At 36.7% G+C, this 27,792-nt stretch overlaps 1 pseudogene; it reads left to right on the forward strand.

Moving 5' to 3' along the window:
- Positions 1-5,432: 5,432 nt before the first annotated feature.
- Positions 5,433-27,792, forward strand: LOC142550544 (putative F-box protein At1g67390; annotated as a pseudogene).

Consider the following 27,792-nt stretch of genomic DNA (forward strand, 5'->3'; position numbering starts at 1 on the left):
TGATGGTTCAGTTGGACGCAACAAAGTAAGATTAGTGGCACAAGGATATAGGCAAAAAGAAGGAATTGACTATGATGAGACGTATGCTCTAGTTGCAAGACTGGAAGCAATCAGAATTTTTCTTGCTTATGCATCACACAAGAACTTCAAGGTCTATCAGATGGATGTAAAGAATGCATTCCTGAATGGTCAATTACAAGAGGAAGTATATGTTGAACAACCCCCAGTTTTGTAAATCACAACTTTCCTGATCATGTATATCATTTGAACAAAGCCTTATATGATCTTAAACAAGCTCCCAGAGCTTGGTACGAAACTCTTTCAAAATTTCTAACTGATCATGATTTTTCTATTGGATCAGTTGATAAGACCTTGTTCAAATTTGCTAAGAATGATCACATTTTATTAGTTCAAATTTATGTTGATGATATCATATTTGGGTCAACTAACCCCAAATTATGCGAGAAATTTGCTAAGTTGATGCAGGAAAAGTTCGAAATGAGCATGATGGGTGAACTGACATTCTTTCTTGGACTGCAAGTGAAGCAACTGGAGAACGGTATATTCATCAGTCAAACTAAATATACAAAGGAGCTGCTGAAGAAATTTTGCATGGAATCATGTTCAGCTGCAAATACTCCCATGAGCTCATCAGTAAAATTGGACACTGATCAAGGGGGAATATCAGTTGAGGCAACATTATATCGAGGTTTAATAGGTTCATTGTTGTACTTAACTGCCAGTCGTCCTGATATTGTATTTGCTGTCTGTATGTGTGCTAGATTTCAAGCAAATCCTAAGCAATCACATTTCTCAGCTGCTAAAAGAATTTTGAAATATCTTAAGGGTACACAAAATGTTAGGTTATGGTATTCTAAAGACTCTACTTTCAATTTAGTTGGATATTCAGATGCAGATTATGCAGGATGTAAGCTTGATCGTAAAAGTACAAGTGGATCTTGTCAGTTTCTAGGAGACAGACTGATCTCTTGGTTCAGCAAAAAGCAGACATCCATAGCTACCTCAACAACTAAAGCAGAATACCTTGCTGCTGGTACAACTGATCTGGATCTAGTAACAACTGAGAGATTATGGAGTAATTACAAATGAATCGCCCATATTTTTTGACAATACGAGCACAATTTCCATCACCTATAATCCAGTTCTTCACTCAAGGACCAAGCATATAGATTTAAGGCACCACTTCATTAGAGATCATGCTTTGAAGAAGGACATTAGACTGGAGTATATTTCAACTGAGCAACAAGCAGTTGACATCTTCACCAAACCATTACCCGAGACTAAGTTTTCTTACTTTCGCAATATTCTTGGTTTAATTGACTTGTCTTAAAATTATTATTGATGTTGTTTTACTAATAAAATTATTTGCAGAAAATAAGAACACAACAACAAATTGGAAATGATACTTTATTAAGAATAAAATCGATTCCATCTTACAGAAGACAACTTAGAACCAACTGAATCTTGCCATTGTGTAATCAAATTATTCAACTCATAAATTCGGATTCTAGAAAATGATTCAGTTGTAGAAATCTTCTCAATCACATGCCATTCCTTCCATAGCATTGCATGTAACAGAATATTGTCATCAACCAGGTCTGTAACATGCCTGACTTCAAAACGATTAATGTATTTTCTTGCTGTTGCTGCTTGAGCACGAGAAAGAGCAGCACCACTACTACTTATTCTCTGCAAATCATGAATTTTGAACCATGTTGACATCACTTTCGTCAAGACATATTCCTCCATCGTTTTCTTCAACTCTTCTAAATAAGGACTTAATTGTTCAGTAACTTGAATATGCGTACTGCTGCATGCATCAGAATTACTTGAATCCGACATATTGAACTGTTATTGTCTCACATTTTATCTCTATCGTCTTATTTATAGACAGATGACATTAAATGTTGAAGAAACTAAAGAGTCTCAAGTCAACCGAAGCGTTTTTCTCATTTACCCAGGCTTCTTATTTATCAGTTGTTCATTATCAACTGAAATCAGTTTGTCATTTATTACTTAATGCTTAACTGATTTCAGTTCATAATCAACTTATATAAGAAAGAGAAAAACAAAGTTAAGCTCATATAAATACTTCATTCAACCATAAACGTTTGCACGGATTACATCATCATATTTTTCCTCTACAACAATTATCCAAATTTTCAACCAAGTGGATAAAGGTGCGGTAGATGTCTTGACAAAGCTATGAGAAACAGCTATGCGATTAAGGATTTTCAGTTCCTTTCGAAGCATTAGCTGATAGATATGACCATCCTTAAAGATGTCCACCCACACATCTATGTTCAAGTGCTCCCGTACTTTCTTCAACTCTGCCACCAGTTCGGGAGTGGTAGCCTTTCCAGTATTATACAGGAACTCAAGCTTCTGTAACTTTTCCCAGTAGTGAAGACTCTTATAGAAGACTTCATCTTCTATAACAGCCTTCCTGGTCTCCAGAGCAAACGGCGAAGCACTCGAGCTACTCGTATCTGCCATTCTTTTGTCTTGAATATTTTCACCAATATGACTGAAACTAACCGTGTTACTTCTATTTATAGCCGAAAATCATGGAAGCTGAAGGGCCGTCAACGTTTCAGCAAACGATAATCTTTATGACCTTTAAATTTATTTTATATATCGTCACTTTAATTATCATATGCATGTATTAAGGGGGAATAATGGTTTTAAGAGGTTAACTGAGAAGACAAATGTTAGTAAACTCTCAACTGGAAGGACACAGTCTTACAACTTATCGTTTAGTTGGGTATTTCACTAATCTTCTCATATAAGTTAACTAATTAACCATATTATATTCCAAATCAAGTGACGTGACTGTCTGCTATCTAATGATGAATCTTATTTTAAAAACGTGGAAGCATTTGAACTGTTTAAATTGTACACACGCTTACAGCACACGTACACACGTTTTTATTCAAAATTTTGATAGACTGACACGTGTCCCGAATTTGAACAGTCACGTACAAATGTACTATGCCCGCTTCAATTCAGTTTTCTTTCTTACGAATACAATCAGTTCCTAAGAGCACACTAATTCCAGAGCTTATCTTTTACGAATTTCAGATCATTTTATCTTTCAAAATGGCGAATCAAATCCCAGCTCACGTGTTGAACGCTATGGCCATTGATTTTGACTCAGTTTTATCAGTTCAAGAAGCTGAAGTTAAGAACGTCTTTTTGAAGATTGAATCTGCTGGTCTCAGGATATTTTTGGGACAATACTCGCAAGAGATTTACCCAAAAGAACTCCAGAACCTCTACTCAAATGTATATATCAACTCTGATGGAAGCATCATTTCCACTATTAATGGTCAGTTGGTGACCATTTCTGAAGATTCTTCGGAGAAATCTTTTCATTACCTTCTGATGGACTGGTACACCTTGCTGATGTTAAAGCATCAGATATTGAAGAAATGCAAACTGCACTCTCTGCTGATGGACGGAAAATCAAAGTTTCCGATCCTAAGAAGGAACTGAAACATGAGGTTCAGTTGCTGGCTGATATCGTAGCCAAAGGGCTATTAGCTAAAGCAGGATCTTATGCTGCCCTAACCTTGGAAAAATTTCAAGCTATTACCGTCATTATGGCTGGAAGAAGACTCAACTGGAAGCACCTTATTTTCAGTATCTTGAAGAATATGTTTTCCTCCACCAAGCAATCCAAAGGATTTGCAGTGCCGCTGAGCTATTTGATGAAAGTCAAAGGATTGATGGCTGCTAATTCGGAGCGATTATCAAAATTCAAAATTTTCAATGGGAAGAATATTCTGCCACCCAAGACTAAATTGGACATCTCTCCTGATCAGTTCGTGAAGATCAAGAAGGAGATTGGGACGCAACAGGCTGCTCCCAAATCAGTTAAACAAGCCAAGACACTGGCTCAACTGAAGAAAGCAAAGAGAAAGTTGATTGTAAGCGAATCTGAGTCAGAGAAAACTCCATCTCCCAAGATCGCCAAGAAGCCAAGAACTCAAAGAATTAAACAAATGGATACGTTGCAATCAATTCCTACTGAAAGACTTCAATCATCAGTTGCTCAACAGCCTATTCAGGCTGTTCCCCTAAAGGTCATTCCACCAGAAGTTTCAGCTGGTGAAAAGAAGTCAGTGAGAGCCAAAGCTCCTCTGATCCATATCAATTGCCCTACTGTCCTTCCACCTGCTAGACACAAAGGGGTAGTGATTCGAGAATTGGTGGATACAACTCACACTGGATTGAACATTCCACATCTTCTCAGTGGTGGAAAAGGCAAAGAAAAAATGATTGAAGAACCCAGACCATCCAATGCCATACAAACCCACATTGACCTCGTCTGGGAACAGGTAAATGCCTTTGCTGCGACCAAAATTCAGATTTTTGATGAGTGGACAATGTTCCGAACTCAAGTTCTGGCTAAGCAGTTGAAAAAAAAGTCGCAACTGAACAAGTTTATTAAAATGGAAGTAGTTGTTCTCCTTGTAGTCAAGGCTGCTACCATTCTTCAAGCTTTGGATAGAAAAACATATTTCTTTGATAAAATTAGAGCCAAGAAGTTGGCTCAACTAATTGAAAAACTGAAGGCAAACTATATTCCCACCGATCCAACTGCCTATAATGATCGAGTTGTTATCACTCAGCTAGATACAGATCTTACTGGCTTGCAATCTCAGATAAAAGTGTGGGAAATGGATCAGGAGTTAGTTCTTCCTGAGGAAGCCTCTGAAGAAGAAGAAGAAGAACCCTTCTCTCAGCAGAAAGAGCCATCCTCAGAACAAACTACTGTTGCAACTGAAGAAACAGTTCAGGATGTGCTACAATCATCTACTGTGGAACATCAGATGTACTCTGAAGCAGAGTTAAATTTTGCCAACATTGATGAAATTATTCAAGCAGTGGTGCAAGAATCTCTTATTAGTGAACCCATTTCTGAAGAAGTTGATCACTCAACTGATCAAATCGCTCAAGAAGTTCCTATTTCTACAGAAGCACCAGTTCAGCCTGCTGTTTCTGAACTAGAGGATCAAACAGTGGTGCCTATTCCATCAACAAATCAACAGGTTGCTGAAAATATGGAAAATTTGTTGATTACTTCTGAAAAACTTCCAACTGATGAATCAGCCCGAATCTCAGAGGACTGTCAAGCAGAAGCATCAGTTCATGCTCTTCTCACTGAAGATCCTACAGAATTACGAATTCAGCACGAAAGTCCTACTGCCGCTCAACATCAGTTTTCACCAACTCCAGTTCAAATGGAAACAACTGAAACAGATGTTCCAACTCAAAATATTGCTGAAACAACCATGGTAATTTTTGATCAAGTTTCACAGGAAACAGGAGCGTCTAGTCAGTCACCTCCTCATGCTTCTACAGATCTTGACCTAGTTCTTAAAGAAATTCAGGATCTTTAGAATAATATGCAAAAATTAATCACAGACATATACAAGATTCAGCATACTCAGCTAGAACATTCTTTGAAACTGGAACATTCTGAAACTTTCAACTCAGAAAAACTGAAAGCAATCCAAGAAGCTTTAACTTCTCTCTCTCGAACAGTGGATGACATTCAGAAGAACAAAGGTTTGGGTAAAAGTCTCTTTGTCACTAAGACTCGATCAGCAAACAAGTTGAAAATCTAGAGACTTTTGTATCAAGAAAAATGGACTCATTGCATACCACAATGACTTCTGCTGTCTCCAGCATATCCACTACTGTCAACATTTTATCAACCGATGTTCGAAAATTATCTGTTCAAATGGAGTTGTTTGACAAAAATGGGGAAGAGATCAAAGAGCTGCTGGAACAACAAAAGAAGAGTAGCCATTGAAAAGCAGTGAATTTCAGTTTCTAGTTACAATCTTTTATTCTGAAGACTATTATTCAGTTGATCAACCTCTTATTTTATCCACAATGTGTTCAGATATTCAGTTGTTATTATTTGCTGAGTTTTGTCAAACACCATAAAGGGGGAAATGTTGAAAACCAAAATCTAAATTCTGGAGTTTGACAAACTGATCAACCAACTGATACGCACAATTATATTCAGCAACTGGACTTAACAACTAAAATCAGCAGATCTAATAAAGAAAACTGATCAGTTGATATATTCAGCCGTATGTTTTTAAGCTAAGCATCCTTCAACTAAACATGTCTCGGGAAAGAACATTCAACCGACAAAGAGACATAGAAGACTGCAACTGAATATGAAACGCCGCACTTCAATCAATACAGCTTAGAACAACGCATTTCGGCTAAAGCAGTTAAGACGCCGCATTACAATAAATGAAGCAAACAATGCCCAAGAAATAATGAAGTGGAAATCAACGGATACAAAGATTCAAATATATCTCAAGTCACCGTTGGAAGGGAAGCTTATAAATATGACAGAAGAACAGCTGAATAAAGAGAATAAGAAGATTACTCTATTCAAAAGCTTGCTGTTATTCTGCCAAAATCTTAGCTCACTCTTACTTGGTTTATTCGTAGCAGTCAAGGCTACAATTTGAGCTCACTAGCACTTTGTAATAATCGTTAAATTTGATAGTGCTAAGATCAGTTACGCACTGAGAACATTTTGTAATACTAAGCGTTTCAGCTTTTGGCAGTGATAAGTCCAAACTGAAGTGGGTCAGTACAAATCTTGTATTCGATCAAAGTATTTTAGTGAAAATCCTATCCTTGAGATAGAAGGGGTGACGTAGGAGTAACTGAAATCTCCGAACATCCAGAAACAATCCTTGTGTATTTATTTCAGTTTTGTATTCTATCTTTCAGTCAGTTACTTTCCGCACTACTTAGTTTAACTGATTGTCATTGACCAACAAGATTCCGAGAATCAGTTTGTCACCAAACTGAACTCAAAATTCGAAAGATCAGTTTAATTGTGAGTGTTTATTCAACCCCCCTTCTAAACACTCTTGATACGTTAATCGATCCTATCAAAGACCTCGAGTTTGCCGTAGGTGATCACGTTTTGTAAAGATAGCACCCATGAAGGGTGTTATGAGATTTGAGAAAGAGGCAAGCTGCGTCCGAAGTTTATTGGACCTTTCGAGATTCTGGACAGAGTTGGGACACTAGCCTATCGTGTTGCCCTTCCGCCGAATCTAGCCGGAGTTCACAATGTGTTCCACGTCTCGATGCTGAGGAAGTACCTTGCTAATCCTTCGCACGTGTTGAGCTATGAACCGTTACAGTTGGCTACAGACCTGTCGTATGAGGAAAGACCTGTCCAAATCCTAGACAGACAGGAGCGGAGACTCCGGAACAAAGTGACTAAGCTAGTCAAAGTCCGGTGGCTAACCAATCAGTGGAGGAGGTCACTTGGGAGACTGAATCAGACATGAGGACTCGCTATCCGGAGTTTTTTGGTAAGATTTAATTTGGGAGGACGAAATTTATATAAGTGGGGGAGGAACTGTAGAGCTCAATTCAGTACACGTAAAACCCATGCGATTATTTAATTGATTTATTTTAATTCAAATGAATTTAGCCATGCATGATTTATTAAATGCATTATTTTAAATTAATTATGTTTATGTGATGCAAGTTAAAATGTTTTTCGAGTTCATGTTTCAGGCGATTATTCGAGACGGGATTGAGGAAAAGACCGGCGACGATTTTTGGCAATTTTAATACGGTATTTTATTTAAAGCTAAGGATGAGGCATTTTAAATAATTTATTAAACTTTTAGCACCTTTAAAGCCTAATTTAATTACTAGGTGAGTATGATTTTAAACTCTCAAGGATTTAGTACTTGTGTGTTTTTATTTTTAATTGGGGGAGTTTGCTTAGTAATGAGATTAACATCTTAGTTAGAATGTTATTAGCATTTTTAATTGAGTGATTAAACAATTTAATTCCCCCTAATTACTATCATAACACACGCTCACACACTTATACACACACGCCTACACGTATCACACACACACACAAACCATTTTTCACACAACACACATACACATCCATTTCTTTTCATATTTTGGAGAGAAAACTTAGGGTTCTTGAGAGAAGAGCAGCCGCCCCCTCCCTTGAATTTTTCCAGTATAATTTTGTTGGTTTTCTTCAAAGAAATCGAGCCACAATCGTTCCGGATCAATCCTCGCGCCATCTCCGCTTCGTGTCATCATTCTTGTAACGTTAAGATTCAAAGGCATGTATATTCTGTTTTTCCTGCGTCGATCTTGTCATAATATTAAATTTGATGTGTTTTGTATGAAAACATGTGTAAGATATGTAATAGTTTGAGCAGAAATTATTTGGATGCGTTTTGAAGAAGGTTTGGATCTAAAAATCACGTTTTTGCTATTCTTTAAAATACTACGATTTTTCGGTAACGATTTTGAGGAAACTTTAAACTTAAAAACCGTAGAACTTTTTGATACCTTCTATTTGATATAAAATTCGAATTATTTGGATAAAAATTGAGTGAGTTATGACGTTTTTCGTAGGACGGATCAAACTGCGACTTTTATGTAAATTGTGTTCTTGAAGTTATTTGTTGCAGGCTTCGTTGGGAATCAACGGACGATCGCCGCTGCGCTTAGGTAAGTCAAGAAAAATGTTGGGATTATTATTGGTGTCACTTTTCGCGTCGTTAGGCAACAAGTTGAATTAAGCATCGTAGGAAGAAAATTAGTGTCGAATTCCGAATTGTGTCGTTGGTTGTGGATTTTCGCTCTTGGGAACAATTTTAACGTTTAACTTGGGTTTGGTACAATGCCGTAGCATCCTAGGATGTGTCTCGAGGTGTCGATTCATATCCATTTGGGTTGGTTGGAAGAAAGAAATGTCATATTAAGTTTTCCCGCAGCTTTCGTTTTTGTTGAGGGCTGCACGGACCCCGTACATTGACCCTGACACAGGGTCTGTGTCTTTGTTTCACTCGAGGAGTATATTCACAGTAGGTACACGGACCTTCACCCGGACCTTTACACGGGGGCGTGTCGTTGTTCCTTCCGGAATGTCATTTCACAGTACCTACACCGACCCTTAGACGGACCTAGGCACGGGGTCCGTGCCCTTTTTTCTTCACGACACATTTTACAGTACCTACACGGACCTATGCACGGACCCGGGAACGGGGTCCGTGTTCACTTTTTGGGAAAATTAACGTTGAATGCTTTGGGGATTGATGTCTTAGTTTAAGTGCAATGATTAACAAGGTCGAGTCATGGGAATTTCAGAACATCTTAAGGAAAACGAATGAGCTTGGTATAAGTATGAATATTATGTCTAAGTTATGCAAGTTAAGTACATGAATTCATGACAGTTTGCGCAGCAGTGGCCCCAAACGCGATCCAACGAATCCCTCAACGCCAAGTAAGTATGTTGACGTGCAAAAGTAAATATTTCAAGTTTATGAGGTATGCTAAATGTCTTGTGACCACTTATGTATGGAGTTGGAAAGTGGTAAAGCATGACCAGGGACCAACCCACCCCATTAAAGCATGAACGAGTTTAGATCAGGATTGGAAGCGTTAAAGCATGAACGGGGACCAATCCACCCGTTAAAGTATGAACGGGGATCTCATGTATGTGGCAATGGATTCGTCCTGTCAGCCCAATACTATGGTTTAGTCTGATCAGGCATTTATGTATGGGTCACTTACTTTGAAACATGCCTCTACGCAAAATTATGATAAGTATGCTCATGTATGTATGATGCAAGTATGTTTACGAAGTTTTCATGATTATGGCACGTCTATGTTATGCTATTATGTTCAAGCTCAAGTACACCTATGTTATCATGTTCAGTTTCATGTTTTCATTATGTACGCTCTATTTTGAAGTTGCATGTGATCTTATTACGTATTACTTGATACTTCCAGTTTATACGTGTTGAGTCTTTAGACTCACTAGACTTGATCGATTCAGGTGATGAGTATGTTGAGAAGATAGGGGTGGGACCAAGAAAGCTGGCTTGGACTGAGCAGAAGGCTAGACCCGAGGACTGCCCATGTCATTTAAGATTTTATGATAGTTTCAAATAACTCTGAGTTGATGTTCTGGTTATGAAGTTTGAACAAGAAATCTTAGCAAAAATTTTGTTGGGGATTTTATTGCATCGAATTGATGTTGATCTAATTTTTAATTTTTCCGCAAATTTTTAAATAGTTAAAAAGTATGGTACGTTACATTTTACACCTCAAACGTCTCGGTCTCCTTTCTCGGTTCGGCATCGAATATTCGTCTTAAAAACTAAAACTCGATAAAGGATCTAAAATGGCATAATAAAATAAATAAATGAAATATATATACATTTAAAATAATTTAACACGTAACATGCATCACTTACTTTTTATTAAATAAATTAAATTATTTGAATCATGCATGGGGTTTACGTGTACTGTTTTGGGCACTACACTATCTTTACAAATACATGATCTCCCACAAAAAATTCGAGGTCCCTCTCTTTGTCAGTATAACTTTTGACGACTCTCCGCAGTCTTCATCCTGTCCAAGATTTTGACTACTATGTCTGTGGTCTGCTGAACAATCTCTGGGTCAAGTTTGAATCTCTCGCCAACCTCGTCCTAATGAATATGCAATCTACACTTTCTTCCATTTAATGCATCAAAAGGAGCCATACCTATTGACAGCTGAAAACTGTTGTATAGGTAAACTCACTAGACGTATCTTCGATCCCAACTCTCAAGGAAATCATTCACAATTCACGCGAATCCTCGTATCCTCTCAAAGGGCCGTACGAGGATGGAAAGCTGTACTGAATATCAACTCCGTCTCCATTGCGGAATGCAAACTCTTCCAAAAGGACGATGTGAATCTCGTGTCTCTGTCAGACATGATCGTTGATACTCTGCTTTCACCTGATGGCAAGTTATAGCATCTCTGCTTGCCTTTGATGCTCGGTTTTCACCTGATTACAAGTTAGACATTCATATACAAAATGTCGAATGTCTTGCTTCCTGGCCACCAATAAAGCATCTGCAAGTCCATATACATTTTAGTACTCCCTGGATAAATGTAATATGGTGATGTATGCGCCTATGAAAATATCTCCTCTAATCGAATCATCACTAGGCACCCACATTCTCTCTCTGTACCTTACAACTTCGTCGACCACTGTATAAAGATTACTGCTTTTAGATTCATCTCTCAGTCTCAATTATGCATCTGCTCATCAGACGCCTATCCACTATGGATACAGTCTATTGAGGAGACTATACTGTCAGGGTGGATAACCTAGGAGCTCTGTCCCTAGAATAAATATCAAGATCAAACCTCTAAATATCTAACTGTAGAGGTCTATGCACTGACAGCTGTGCTGCGAATGCTACTTTTCTACTCAAGACATCTACACCAACGTTAGCTTTCGGATGATAGCTAATGTCTCAATTGTAGTTCTTCACCAACTCTAACCACTGTCTCTGTAGAGGCCCGAAATTCGTATTTGAAAATTTGCGGAAAAAATTTAAAATTTTCTCTTTAAGTAAATAAAATGCCTCATTCATAAATATACTGGTAAAAAGATTCAATGTTTAAAGTAGCAGCGGAAGTAAATAATGTTTTCAAATAACAACTTAAAATAATTCAACAAAAATAAGAACTGAGTTTGGAATAAAAATGTAAGTGCTGAAAATGAGGTTCTCGGGAGTTCCTACTACTGCCGACCCAAGATGGCTCACTGGTCCCCGCCCTCGGTCCCGACCCATCAGTACCTACAACAATCAAGTCTAGTGAGTCTAAAGACTCAGCATGCATATATCGTAAATAACAAGTAATAATCATAAAATCGCATGCAAAGTAAAAATATCATAAGTCTGGCGTAACGTGAAAATATTGTGTCATGAAATAATTATAATACGTGCATAACTGAAAAATCGTAAGTAAAATTTGCTCGATAGAGCCCTGTAATATGTTCTACGCAAGTGGCCATAACATGAACTGAATCGTCTGATCAGACTAAACAACAGTATACTGTGCGGTAGAGATCATCACAGCCCTTGGACTGGATATCCATACCATACATGAACATGAACCGGTCGTGAGTCACGGGTGAAGTAATAATCCCATAAGCTGCAATCCCATGAGCGTGAAGTGGCCACAAGCAATATCGCATATATCTCAAAATAAACTTTTATATTTTTATGCACGTAAATAATTAAAAATCTGTTTTATTTACCGAATGGGTTGGATCGTTCCCAGGCTTGCTGCGACCTAATTCTAACGTGAGAAATATGCAAATAAACTTAACTTGACCAACACTTCAAAATCGAACAAAACGAGACAATTACGCCCAACTAACTTAGTATTCAACCATGGCTTCTTACCAACCCGACCACCACATTTAACCATCATTTAGCCATGATTAAAATAAACCTAAAATGATAGAAAATAAATACCAAGAGTTGTAATTCACGAAAATTGTGCATGGAGGCCAAAAATCATGAAACGCTCTTTCGAGAGTCACTTTGGCACATTGCACCGTAAATTCTCGTACGACCTCTAAATTAACCAAATTACAAACGGCCAAAAACTTGACCTTTATAACTAATGAGGTACTGTCCACTCCAAGGCCATAGGCTAAAAGCTAACCAAGAACTCGAACGACCTCTGAACCGAAGCCAACCTGCTGCCCAACAAAATACAGCAGCAGCGGCCGTGCTTCCGTGCTTCGTTTGTGAGGCTATTGGTCATTGGGGCTTGAACCACCGACCAGAGCCTCTTACCAACATTCTAAGGTATGGTTTGAACCATGGCTAAAGGCCCTAGGCCAACCGCAATTCAAGCCAATACCTACGACAATACAAGCTTCACCCGAGAAACACACATCGCACGCGTGGGGTGTTGCTTGTTTTGCTGTCAAATGAAGGATCCATGGCTATGAGGTTAACCATGGTCCATGATAGACATGATAAGGTGTTGCATGAGTCATGGCTAAGGCTATAAGCCAACCACAACCCACTTGACACCACCAAAAACCGATAGACAACACACTCAACAAAACCAGAATTTAAAACCGAAGGGGCGCTGTTCTTTTTTTGTTTTAAAAACCAATGGGGACATTAACAAAGCCATGAAGGGCCTTTTGGTCACGTCCTAGACATACCAAGGAGGGATTCTAACCATGGCTACAGCCCTAGGGCAGCCACAATCAGAACCCACACCTTAGGCAAGAAAAACCAGAAATCAAAACACAAAAACTGAACTATGGGAGTTGCTGTCCATTTCGTCTTGCTTGTGGCGAAAGGACTCAAACCAATGGACCAACACTCCCTAACACATCCTAGTACATGTTAAAAGCAGCCTTGAGCCCCTGGAAATCGAGCCAACCCTGAAACCACAACACAAACAAAAACCGTGAAGGCATAGAGGAAAGGGCCGAAAAATCTGCACATATTTTCGAAAATTGCTTGATATAAATTTCGGTTTTGCCATACCAAATCATGCATATGTGATGCTTAAAATACCTATATGGCTTGATTGAAGAGAAATGAAGGATATAGACATGCCTTGGATTGTTTTGAAATAAAACAAACGAATACGACGACGCGGCGGGAGGGAGGGAGACGAGTCTCTTTTTCTTTCTACTTTTTCTCTCTTGTTTTCTCTCAACCTCACACGATTTTGTTGAATGTCTAGTGAATTTCGAGAACATGGAGTGGGAGAGAAGGCTAGGAAATGTGAAGGGAAGTTTCAAGATAAAAGGGAAAATTGAATGGCAAATGAATCTTCTATCCTACAGTTGAAAGATAAGAAGTTGCTATGATATCAAGAGTTTGAGGGATATTTATGAGGTGGTGACGGAAATCTTGCTTTCAAAAACAAGGGAGAAAATTGCTTAATTGTTTAATTATTGAGGATTAAATGTGAGGGAATTATCTCCCAAGAAAAGATAAGGAAATGAATTAAAGATGGAGAGTTGCCAAATATTTTTAAATCTATTAAGGGTGATGACCGATTTTCTTATAAAAATGAGGGTAGGAATATTGCTTAATTATTAATTAGTGGGGATTAAAATGAAGGGATTATCTACCATGAAAAGGAATCAAAGTTTGTGAGTTGTCAAACTAAATTCAAATCTTCTATGTAGTGGCCGAAAATTGCTAGATCAAGGAGTGAAAATATGCTTAAATATTGTGTTTTAAATCTTTAAAGTTTTATCTACCCATTAAGCATTTTAGTGAATAATAAATTAATTTAGGATAGTAATTATCTTGCATGCATGGCTAATTTTTAAATTAAATTTTGCTAAGTTACAATTTCTTAAATAAAATAAGCTTAGATTAACTTATCTCAATTGGTCACAATTCTAATTTAGGCTTTTATTAAATTATTGGACATAAAGAAACTTATTAACTACTTATCTCTAATTAATTAAATAAATCCTTTAAACATTCTTTTACATTAAAATAACTTATTATTTATCTTAAATAAATTCTAGGAAATGTTTCTTAATATTAAATTTTATCTCAATACTCCAACTCCGGTCCGACCTCACTTATTTAACTGAAAAGATAAACTAAACTTATGCGATTTAAAATAAGTAATCATGACTAACAACTTTAAAAAAATGTTTAAATAATAAAGAAATCATTTTTAATTTAAATACTAGAAATTATGCATGGCTTATATGTAGTCTGATTTAACGGGTTCTACAGTCTCTGTCACATGTTTAACTCTTTCTACGTGAAAAGGTATTTGAGACTCTTGTGATCAGTAAATATCTTGCATTTCTCATCGTACAAGTAGTGTCTCCATAATTTCAAAGCAATGACAATGGCGGCTAACCCAAGATCATGGGTAGTATAATCCTTTCATACACCTTCAACTGTCTAGAGGCATATGAAATTAGTCGGTTATGCTGCATCAGAACGGAGCCTAAACCGAGCTTGGAAGCATCGGCATAAACGCAAAGTTACCATGCCCTGGTGGCATGGCTAAAACTGGCGATGTTTAAGAGCTTGCTTCATAATATCTAAAACTCTTCATGCTCAACACTCCACACAAATTTAGCATTCTTCTTCGTCAACGAGGTAAGTGCCACGCAATAGAAGAGAATCCCTCATGAACTTTCTTTAATAACCCGCCAAGCCGAGGAAACTGGAATCATATGCGTTCTTGGTACAATCATTCCTTCACAGATTCTACTTTGGACGGATCAACCTCAATACACTGCTAGAGATAACGTGACCCAAGAATGCTCTTCTAACCAAAACTTACACTTTCTAATTTTGCATACAGCTTTCGGCTCTGCATTACCTGCAACGCTGTATGTAAATGTTGACTTGCTCCTCATGATTCTTCGAATAGATGAGGACTTCATCTATGAATACAATGACAAATTGATCCAAGTAAGGTGAAATACACAATCATGAGATCCATGAAAAATCGCTGGAGCAATTGTCAACCCGAACGACATTACTAAAAACTCATAATGCCCATATCGAGTTCTGAAATATTTCTTATGCATATCTGCGTCTTTCACCTTCATCTGATGATACCCAGGGTGGGATCTATTTTGGAGAACAAAATTGCTCCCGTGAACCGATCGAAAAGTTCTCGATCCTCGGTAATGGGTACTTGTTCTTTACCATAACTCTATTCAATTCACAGTAATCAAGACAAAGTCTCATGCTTCCATCATTCTTCTTCACGAAAGGCACTGATGCGCCCCAAGGTGAGCAACTAGGGCGTATGAATCCCTTATCTAGTAGCTCTGTATCTGCGGTTTGAAGCTCTTTCATTTCTGCAGTTTCTAACTGATTTTTGCCTTAGAGATTGGGCATGGTACTTGGCATAAGGTCAATATAAAACTCCACCTCATGCTTGGGAGGAAACACGCAACTTGTCAAGAAACATGTCAGGAAAGTCTCTGACAACTGGGATATTTGATATTGACTTACTGGTTGTAACAAGGGCTGAAATAATGCTAGCTAAGAATGTCTACATCCCTTACAAATAAGCTTCCTTGGTCGAATGCATGATATCATTCGAGGTAGATGTCTACAGCCATTTGGCTAAATACAAATTTCTTCATACCCAACGGTCCTAACCAATAACCGACCTTCGCTGAAAGTCAATTATACCCATTCTTCGACAACCAATCAATTCCCAAAATAATGACAAATTATTGGCAGTGGCAATATAATAGATCGTCATGGACTGAGTGGCCCTGTAGCTTGAGATCCATGTCCTCTGACCACACTCAGGCTGACAATTATTCGTCCCCAGATGGGACTAATCACTAAATAATTATTTCAAGTCTGGTGGCTTGACGCCCAAATAATTCACAAAACTATCTGATATTAATGAATGAGTAGCCCCGAAATCTACAGAGCATTCATGGCTACTCTCGCTATAAAGATAATTCCTGAGATAACATTAACATAACACTAAACTCAACAATTCTCAAAAGGACTAGACTTACTTACGATGTACAGATTGAATCCAATCTCCAGAATTTTTTTTTAAAATTCGAAAATCAGCTTGCTTATATACCAAAAATTTCGAACCATGCATCCCAAATTTCAATAAACTATAATGTGCTGAATTAAATATAATACTTGTAAGGATAGTAGTGTCTGGATATGCCCCCTCTTCATGCATCTGTCATCGATAAGCAAGCTCCTTCATGCTGGCGATGGCACTTCGGGCACTCATGATAGTCATTAGGCTTCTGAGTAGCCTTTTTTCTGGGGTTGCTGTCCCTTGACTTTGAATGGTCCCCTGAAATGACTTCTTATTTCTGCTGTGAGGGTGATGTCGAGGCGCCTGATAAGGCCTCTTGCCCTGCCTATCATTCTTAATGTCCCTCTGATCCTGTTTCCACCGCTAAGGCTCTAGTCACAACAACAGAGAAAGGTCGTAGGACCAGCCACAAGAACATCACGGCGCACGATCGACCGGCAAACCATCTAGGAAATGTCTCAACTTCTCTCCTGGGATTATTAGTAATCATGGGAAAAAGTGACAACTTTGCTCAAATTTCTCACAAAATCCGCCACAGTGCGGTCTCCCTGCCTTAGCGTCATAAACTCCCTAGTCATTCGAGAGTGGACATCATCTGTGAAATACTTCGAGTAGAACACTTCCTTGAAGCCCTCCCAAGTAAGTGTCCGCAAGGTTCACCGTCACTGACACTTCTTACCACCACAGTCTCGCATCCTCTTTCAGCAAGTAGATGGAACATCTGACTATATCAACATCCTACAATTCCATAAAGGTAAAGATCACAGCTATGGACTTAATCCATCCCTCTGCCACCATAGGATTTGTCGTCCCTGCAAAATCCTTGGGGCCCATCTTGTGACAAACGCTCATATACCTTCTTCCTCCCTTTCCCTTCAGCATTGTTCCTAGCGAACTGTACAAAGAACTAGGTCAAGCCAGCAAGCATCTGTGCCTGAAGATCTGGTGGCGGATGTGGAGAGGAAGCCCTCTCCTCCTCACTAGCCCCACGATCAACTACACGTCTTGGAGGCATACTGTTCTACAATCCAACCCAACAAATAACCAACATGCATAACAATAATATTCATATAACATGCTAAATGTGATTCAAAACATAGACACGCAATTAAAAAAACTCTCACTTTAATACTTATTAAATTTAAAATCGAAAAAACTTACAGACTTGAGGCGTGACTTCTTGAGCTTATCGCAAACGGCAGTAGGCACAACCCGTTATCAGGACCTTGCTCTGATATCCACCGTACTTCTTTACTACTTAAAGTATGCAAAAAATAAAATTTTTCTATTTATTTAATTTCATAATTCTTAACTTTAAAACTTAATAATTACCTAATTAATATTTTCAAAAATTACAATAAATAAACTCAAAAAATTCGAAAACTGCGGATTTAAAAATTCAAATACTGATTATTTTAAGGCATAAAAATTATTCGTGTCAAACATCCATAAAATATGTCAAAGCGAAACTAAAATAATTTTTTCCCAACTATAAGTAAAATAAAATAAATTAGAGTTTAAAGAAATTTTAACATGCATAAAGATTCATAAACTGCAAGGCCATCGGACGTGCACTGCCTACTGTCCTAGCTTGCTCACTTGTCATCGCCTCCAGCCTCCTCAACGTTATAATCTGCATCAATCAAGTTTAGTAAGTCTAAAGACTCAACATGCATAAAATGTGAGTAGCAAATACTACATAATAAAGAAAATCATGAAAATTAAACATAATTTATACGTAAAATAAATTAGGCATAAATAAATATGAACTGACTTTCCTGCATAAATAATACCATAAAACGTGCTTCGTACTTGATATTACATAAATTTAATCATTTTGCGTAGAGTTCTGCTCATTAAAATGTGGCACCATAACATAATTTGTTTGATCAAACTAACACCACAACACTTGGCCAGCAAGGATCACCACAGCCTTGAGACTGATATTCACTACCAATCATGAGATAAGTTGCAAAGATCCTCGAACACGTTTTCTGCCTTCCAGACCCGTACATGCATAATTTGGCCACAAGACAATTTACATACCTCAAAAATAATATTTTTTCACGTTATATTTATTTAAGAACATCGTGGACCTCATTGAATCGACCCCCTGGACCAGCTGCCACTACTTTAAATTACAACTCAAACAGCCCATAAGCTTGCATCCTACCTGTACGACTCCCGAATTAAATAAAACAACTTACAACTTACCCCACGACTCGGGACTCGTCTCAACTTTGACTAGCAACCTAACTCATTGTCCATACCCCTAGAATAATCTATGGAATAGCTCCAAGCCATCCCGAAACAAGACAAGCAACTCTAGGCCATTCTAGACTCTATTCGGCCTCTTTTTGACACGTTCGTTTTACATATGGCTCCAAACATACCACGGCTCGAACCAGCCCTTAACCAAGTCCTATACCATGACCTTAAACACTAACCAAGCAACTGATACAGCCTTTACAAACCCAGGTCACACGTTGACATCGTATAGCAAGCCGGCCATGACAGCGCCTTTCGCGCCTTCATGCGCGCGTGCTATCCTTCTTGCCTCCAGCGACTTTACTACCCAACCAGCCCATAAACGACCAAGACCAGACCCACCTTAACACCCTAAGACACGGTCCAAACCCTAGCCACAAGCTCTAACCTAGCCCAAACCTGCCCCAAGACCGAACCCATAAAACAGCCCCCATGCACGGCGATGCGGCAACTTGTGCTCCACCTATTCTATGCGCAACCAGACAAATTCCGACATTTCGAAGACGGATAAATAATATCTAGATACATCCTAATACATACCCATACACAGCAGCAATATCCCAGACAATCCACACAAAGCATACGCATCAAAAACTCGTGAAAACTTGAAGGATTACGAGCAGAAAAATTTCAGCATGCAATACATGTTTTTCATACATATTCATCATCAAATAATAATATAAACAAGATTGCTGCGACAAGAATGGTTTAGAACGTGCCTTGTATATAAACGCTAGAATAAATGAATACCGGCACGGGAGAATGTGGAGGATGAACGGAGAATGATTCTAAACGTTTTTTTTACAGAACTTGCGAGAAATCACCAAAATATTGTAGGTAGGAGTGGAGAAAGGGTAGTGGTTGCTTGGGAGCCAAGAACCCTAGGTTTTTTGTGTGTGTGCGCGCGTGTGTTTTTATCTTTTTTTTCTTATTTTTAAAATTTTGCAAATTTAATTAAATGCTAACTAAACAATTTAATTAAGACATAAAATAATTAGGCAAAAACTTGTATGAGACGGTCTCAAGGGTGTATTTGTGAGACAGATCTCTTATTTGGGTCACCCATGAAAAAATATTACTTTTTATGCTAAGAGTATTACTTTTTATTGTGAATTTCGGTAGGGTTGACCCGTATCACAGATTAGGATCTGTGAGACAGTCTCACATGAGACCACTCAAATAATTAATAAAATATTAAAATCATTCCCAAGAGTTAAATATCCTAATTTTGGAAATTTTCTAATAAGATGTTTAAAATCTTTAAATACACCTAAAAATTTAAATTTGACTTTAAAATGCTAAAATTCATAAATCACGGTTAAAATAATTTCTACCGAGAGATGCAAATTCAATAATGATAGTGCTAAACCATTCATCAAACTCATTTAAAGTTTCGTCGGGCTTAATTTTGCATTATCGAACTTCTATATGGCAACTATTAGCTTGTTCTCATTAATCTGGTCATTATTCTCATAGTTGAGTCAGTTTCTCCCAGATCTCTTTAGTTGTGGAACAAGTTTTGATTTCGCTAAACATATTTTTATCTAAAGTTTTGTAAAAGATATCATTGCCACGTTTTTGAGGTTGGCCTTCTTCTTGTGCTCAACCATCCACTCGACTAGTGCTTCTCCACCATCTGTGGAGAACCATCAGATAATCTTTTAAAATCTTCATTGGATCATTTATGATGACATACCACATATCATCATCTTGGATTGTTAAATGTGCTGTATTTGATTTTTCAATCATCGTAATATCCCATTTAAAACATATGAATTTTGTTAAATGATGTCATTTGATAGTGTAGTTATCAGATTTCAAGAAAAACACGCTCCGATACCACTTATTAGGATCGATTAGAGTTTAAAGAGGGATGAATAAACTCTTTACAAATTTTTAAACTTATTAACATTTTTAAGCTGTTAAAACTATTCTTAACAACTAGTTTTAGTGAAACACTTAAAATTGAGTAAGTGATGAAACGGTTCGGTTTGACTAATGATAAATAAACGGTCGACATTTTAACAAGAAATGGTAGGAAAAAACTATAAATGAATAAATGTAAAGTGCGTAAGTAAATGACATAAGGTTTTTATAGATCTGGAGAAAAACTCCTACATTACCCATTCTTCCACTTAGAAATTTCTCCACTAAAAGACTTTGGTTTGTATCATCTTGTAATAGCTCGTTTCAGTTAGGACGTATAACACTATCTAAATTGAAACTCTTAGTGATCACTTTACAAAGCCTTGAATCTTGATGTTTAAGAACCCTTGGTTCATCAACAACACAATAAATAACAATGATCAAACGACCAGCTTTGTAACGGCTTGACTTGGTTGAGATCGCACAATTTGATCCTTGAAGATCTGAATAAAGCTGGTAAGCTTGTGCTTTGATTGAGCAATCTGAAATGTAAACTGTTAAGTATGCTCAAACTATCTGAAAATATAGACGGTAGAATTATTTAATTCAACGGCTGTAATACTTGATTTTAGAGTTTCCGATATTCTACACTTTGAATGTTTTCCATATTTATAGTTGAAAAGCTCTAACTATCGGATTTTCTTTTCAATGATCATCTATACTGTTTCCCAACAACATGACAAGTCATTTTCAATCTTTGTATGTATCATTAAATGCTCTTTAATATTTTTTACTTTTGTGACTTTAAGTCCATGTTATTTGAAAAGCTGACAAAACACAGACCAAATACGTAACTTTCAACCAATTCGGGGGTTGATACGATACTGTGTGATTTCCATTTGCAGCATTTGTCTGAACGGATTGACTTGCAATACCCTCCTACAAATGCTCAAAACTATCTGTTTGTAATGCGGTTGGAATAAGACGTTTGAATCCTTGCGCTACATTGAATTTTCGAACCGATCAGTTTTGTTAGATGATCTCTTGCAACTGGATTTCAATAAATACAACGATTTGATCTTGATGTAACAACTTGAACTCCTGAATTGATTAAGTGGTCTGAAAAAATGTTTTACATAAAAGAAGTGGTTGGATCCTGAAACAATCCGGTGCTATTTGTTTTGTGAATTCAAAAACTTAAGGATAATAGAAATATTATAACAACTACATTATATCAAAATTTTAAAAAAATTTCGAGCTCATACATAGTAAATTTAATAATTAATTATATAAAATAACATTTTGTACATCACACGATTGATATACTAGTAAACAAAAATAATAACAATATAGTTAAATTTAGTTCAGTTACGTTCAGTTGAGTCAATCAGTTTTGTAATTCAAACGCTCAATTTGTCAAATTTCGAAATTCTAATTCCAACATGATGAATACAAAAATGATGAGTTCAAGAAATATTTTGCATATAATGAGATCAAGATGGAGAAAACTATTCCTATTACACCTAACAAAATGGCGTAGCTGAAAGGATGAATATGACCCTGAATGAACGTGCTGAGTATGAGATTTCACTCAGGATTACCGAAATCATTCTATGCTGATGCTATTAACACTGCAACATATCTGATCAACGAAGGATATTCGTACCGCTTGACTACAAAATACCTGAAGAGGTATGGAACGGCAAAGAAGTAAACCTTTCTTTCTTGAAAGTATTTGGATATTTATCCTATGTTCATATTGACTCGGCTAGCAGAACAAAGCTTGATCCGAAATCAAAAAGTGTTTCTTCATTGGTTATAATGATAAAGAGTTTGGTTATCATTTTTGGAATGACCAAAATCGGAAGATCATCGGAGCAGATATGTAATCTTCAATGAAAAGTATTTTACAAGGACAAGTCAAGCATTGGAACTGGAGACGAAAGTACTGAAGTCAATAAGAATGATGAAGTCCCATCGACAGATATTCATGTGTACGAATCGAAAAGCAATAAATTCAATTTAGTCAAAATTAAATATCATGTCATCGACAGTTTCTAGCTCACTTCAGAAATCTCTGTCTCAACATCTTCCATGAGACACTAAACCTTCTCATCATCATTTTATTTGATGAGATCTTCGAACTAGGCTTTCTGAATTTGAATCGGCCCATTTGCTTTTGCTCTCCTCACAACAAGCACTTTTTGGCTTTCTCCTTTTTGAAAGATCTTCTTTCATCTTTGGACCTTCGTCTTTTAAAAGTTTCTTTTCATCCTTCTTTGGCCTATTATAATCTAAAATGAAATGGTCAGTAGAATTTATGCTAGAGGCTTCTTCATTAATGGTTGGAGTTGATGTTGTGGCGGCCAGAACTTTTGTGGTTGGGCAGTGGATGGCTCCTCTTCTGTCCTGATTCTTATCTCAAATTTGTAAGCTTTCAGGTAACAAACAAATCATATAGCTCTAGTTTGTTGGGTCTTTGGATTCCCTCATGGCCTCTGTCATTACATGTTATTCTCTCGAAAGTGCTCTCATTAACTTCAAAGAAATTTCACGGTAAATATTTTTACCGAGAGATGCAAGTTCAATAATGATAGTACTAAACCGTTCATCAAACCCATTTGAAGTTTCATCGGGCTTAATTTTGCATTATCAAACTCTGTATGGCAACTGTTAGCTTGTTCTCATTAATCTGGTCATTACTCTGAGTCAATTTCCCCAGATCTCTTTAGTTGTAGAACAAGTTTTGATTTCGCTAAATATATTTTATCTAAAGTTTTGTAAAGGATATCCTTGGCCACGTTTTCGAGGTTGGCCTTCTTCTTGTCCTCAACCATCCACTCGAACCTGTTCTTCTCCACCATATGTGGAGCACCATCAGATAATGAACAGCTGGATTTGCTTTTAAAATCTTCATTGGATCGTTTATGATGACATACCACATGTCATCATCTTGGCTGCTGTTGCCTGCATTGGATTTTTCAATCATCGTAATATTCCTTTAAAACATGAGAATTTTGTTAAATGATGTCATTTGAAAGTGTAGTTATCAGAGTTCAAGAAAAACCGTTCTGATACCACTTATTAGGATCGATTTAGAGTTTATGAAGGGGGTGAATAAACTATTTACAAATTCTTTAAATTGTTTTTAATATTTTTAATCTGTAAAAACTATCCTCGAACAACTAGCTTTAGTGAACCACTTTAAAAGAGAGTAAGTGCAGAAACTGTTCGGTTTGGCTAGTGATAAATAAATGGTTGACATTTTAACAAGAAACGGTCGAAAACTATAATGCGAAGAAATGTAAAGTGTAAGGTTTTTAATGATGTTTAAGATAAAAATATTACGTCACCCATTCTTCCACTTAGAAAATTTTCCATTAAAATACTTTGGCTTTAAAACGTCTTGTTATAGCCCACTTCAGTTAGGACTTATTAAACTGCCTAAATTGAAACTCTTTGTGACCACTTTACAAGGTCTTGACGTTTAAGAAACCTGGTTCATCAGACAACGCAATAAATAACAATGATCCAATGACCAGCTTTGCAATGGCTTGACTTGGTTGAGATAGCACAATTTAATCCTTGAAGATCTGAATCAATCTGGTAAGCTTGTGCTTTGATTGAGCAGTGTGCAATGTAACTATTAAGTGCTCAAACTATCTGAAAATATACAGACTGTAATTATTTAATTCACGGCTGGAAAACTTGATTTTAGAGTTTCCGGCATTCTACACTTTGAATGTTCTACATATTTATAGCTGAATAGCTCTAACGGTCGGATTTTTTTTCAATGATCATCTGCACTATTTCCCAACAACATGGACAAGTTTTTTCAATCTTTGTATATATTATTAAATGCTCTTTAATATTCGTTTTGTTTTTGTGCTTTAAGTCCATGCTAATTGAAAAGCTGATAGAGCGTAGACCAAATATGTAACTTTCTGCCAATTTGAGGGTTGGTATGATAGTGTGTGATCTTTCCATTTGAAGCATTCTTCTAAACGGCTTGATTTGAAACACTCCTACAAATGCTCAAACTATCTATTTGTAATGCGATTGGAATGAGACGGTTTGAATATTTGCACTACATTGAATTTTCGGATTGGTCACTTTGTTAGATGATCTTGCAACTAGATTTCATAAATACAACGATTTGAATTCTTGATGTAACGACTTGAACTCCTGAATTGATTCAGCGGTCTAAAAACTGTTTTACATAAAAGAGAGTGATTGGATCCTGAAACAGTTCGATGTTATTTATTTTGTGAATTACAAAAACCTAAGGATAATAGAAATATTATAACAACTAGTGCACCGAAGTACGCGTTGCGTGCTTATACAATATTTTTATAATTCATTTGGTTTATATTTAAATGTGAATCAAAATGTTATTATAAAAAATAATGGGTCAACATTGCCATGTGATATATGATTTTAAAAAAATAAATAAATAGAAAGAAAAAAAGATTCTAATAAGAATTGAACCAGCAACTTTGATGCTTAGAGAATAAAAACTTAAAATATAGCACTATAAATATATATATAAAATTATTAAAACAGACCATGACACGACAAATTAATTACTCTAAACGTCTCAAACTTAATATTATAATAATATAGATTACATTATATCAAATTTTTTAAAAAATTATTCGATCATATACATACTAAATTTAATAATTAATTATATAAAATAACACTTTGTACATCAGACCACCGATATACTAGTAAACAAAAATAAAAATATAGTTAAATTTCATGAAAAAAATAAAAAAAATATATATTTTACTAAATTGTACTAGTTATGTATTTGGCGGGGACAAAGGAAAATCAAAATTATCATATTTTTAACACATTGATAAGATAGATCATAAAAAATATTTTCTTAAAAAATAATTATTTTATTGAATATTAAATCGAATATTAATATATCAGGTCAAAAAAAATATTATATAAAAAACTTATTAATTTATGGAATATTTACGAACAAAATTAATGTCAAACAACCCTAATGATATTGATATACCAACAGATGGATTATGACATGCCTCTTAGCCGACCGTAGGAGTTAGCAGAATATCGTGAATCTGCATCTTCCCGTTTGCGTTTTATTCATTAAAATCTCGGTTTGGTTTAGGATTTTGTTTTTAATGTTGCGCGCTTGTATAACCGGTGAGTTTTACTTCCTTTGATGCTTTTCTGGTTTCTTTGGTGGAAATATGTTAACCACTCTGTTTGTATATGCGTCAAATCTTTTCTTGCCCAGTTGGTTCTGTTATGATTCTCTCGTTTTTGTTTTTTGACATTCCTTTGCTGGTTGTTATGTACTTCTGGTAGTAGATTGTGATGTGATTTTGGTGATTTTTTGTACGAAATTTCGATTCTTGGTGTTTTTGCGGGATCAGGTGTTTGGTGGTTTTATGGCAGACAGGAGAGGCGAGGGTCGTCGGGTGAAGGTACGATGTTGCTATCTTCAGTGCTGTTGAAGTTCTTGTTTCTTGATCGATCAAACCTCTTACTATATTTGCACTAAAGGTGTTTCGTGTAGTTACTCATCACAAGCATGGTATTGATGCTGATACGTTCGTAGGGGGAGAGAAGATAGGATTAGTCAATTACCAGATGATGTGATCTCATTGATTATATCTCGACTAGATACTAGAGCTGCTGTTAGGACAAGCGTCTTGTCAAGGAGATGGAAGCATGTTTACACCTTTATCTCAGAAGTCAGATTTGGTTGTTGTAGTATGTCCACTGATTCTACTCCTTGTCGCTTACTCGAGGGCGAAAAGCTGAGCCGATTACGAAGGAAGTTTGTCCATGTAGTGGATGCCTTTTTACAACATCATTCTGGTTCTAGAATAATGTACTTTGAATTGATTTGTTGTTTCCGTGGATGCATCTTGGACAGTTTTAGTAGATGGATGAATAATGTTGGCAGATGGGAGTGAAAAGACTTATCATTCGATATTGTTGTCATAGCCATGTTCTAAAGAGAAACCACCCTCTTGTTTTATCTTCCGATTTTCTTCCTCAAGCAACATCGGTGGAAAGTATATATGATGGGTGGTTCTTTCCAAATATCAAACCAAAAAGCTCTCAAAGATCTTGATTTGACTGATGTGGTTTTCACTTCTGAGGCCGTAGAGCGCCTTTTATTGAACTTTTGCAGCCTCCAGTCATTAAAATTTAAGTCTTGTACACTCCCTTCCAAATTACATATTCATGGTCGTGATCTCCAATTGAAGAATCTGAGGGTGTTTAATTGTTCGAAGGTTGTAGAGATAGACTTGTCTGCTACAAATCTAACTACTTTTGAGTTATTTACCCATAGAATGATGACGTTATCGTTTTTGCTACACAAAGTGGACCTTATATATTTGGAAATGTCGCCAAAGATCTACCTCATCTTAGATGCATGTATTTTTGGACTGATGCCAGATTCTTTGAGGTGCAGTGAATCTCTTTTCACCATTTAACCTTTCTTCATTTCCTTAGGAGTGAAGAAATACTTATAGAGTAGTTTCTGGATTTTGTCTCAGGCATTTGAAATAGGTGGAGTTAACAAGCTAATCCACCTCAGACAATTGGCTTTAGTTTTAGAATACCAGAACATTAATATCGATCTGCTTGCACTTGCTCCAATCTTGGATTTGTGCCCTCTTTTACACAAGTTCCATATATCGATGGTATTCATCACATATTCACGTTACTCCTTACTCCACAGTGATAATTTTTTTTAATGAATTGCTGACATGGCTTTATGAATGCAGCTACTGCCATCAACATTTAACGGAAAACCAGTAGAGAAGAGAGTTGTCAGGCCCCACACTCAGTTGAAAGAGGTGGATTTTAGTGGATTTGGAGGGACACAGAATGAGTATAATCTTATGTTGTATATCCTTAAAAATGCGGTCTTCCTCGAACGATTGTCAGTCTCTGTGGATGCTATACACTACCATGTAAATCGCGAAAGATGGCAGCGTACACATTTTAGTCAATGGGATTACCAGAAGATACGAAGAATTATTCGCGAGCGGTTGCAAAGAGAGACCATTTCTAAGGATGTTGAGATTATTATCATGTAAGAAACCATAGCAGATCCATTTATAATTTAGAAGTCAAGTTAAACATTTTTTTGTTAGTATATTATGGTCGTGATTATCAGTCCCCGACAGTACTTATGAGTTAGTTGATCCAAATGA

This window comes from Primulina tabacum, chromosome 7 (genome assembly GCF_025594145.1).
Source record: "Primulina tabacum isolate GXHZ01 chromosome 7, ASM2559414v2, whole genome shotgun sequence".
In the NCBI taxonomy this organism is placed as follows: domain Eukaryota; kingdom Viridiplantae; phylum Streptophyta; class Magnoliopsida; order Lamiales; family Gesneriaceae; genus Primulina; species Primulina tabacum.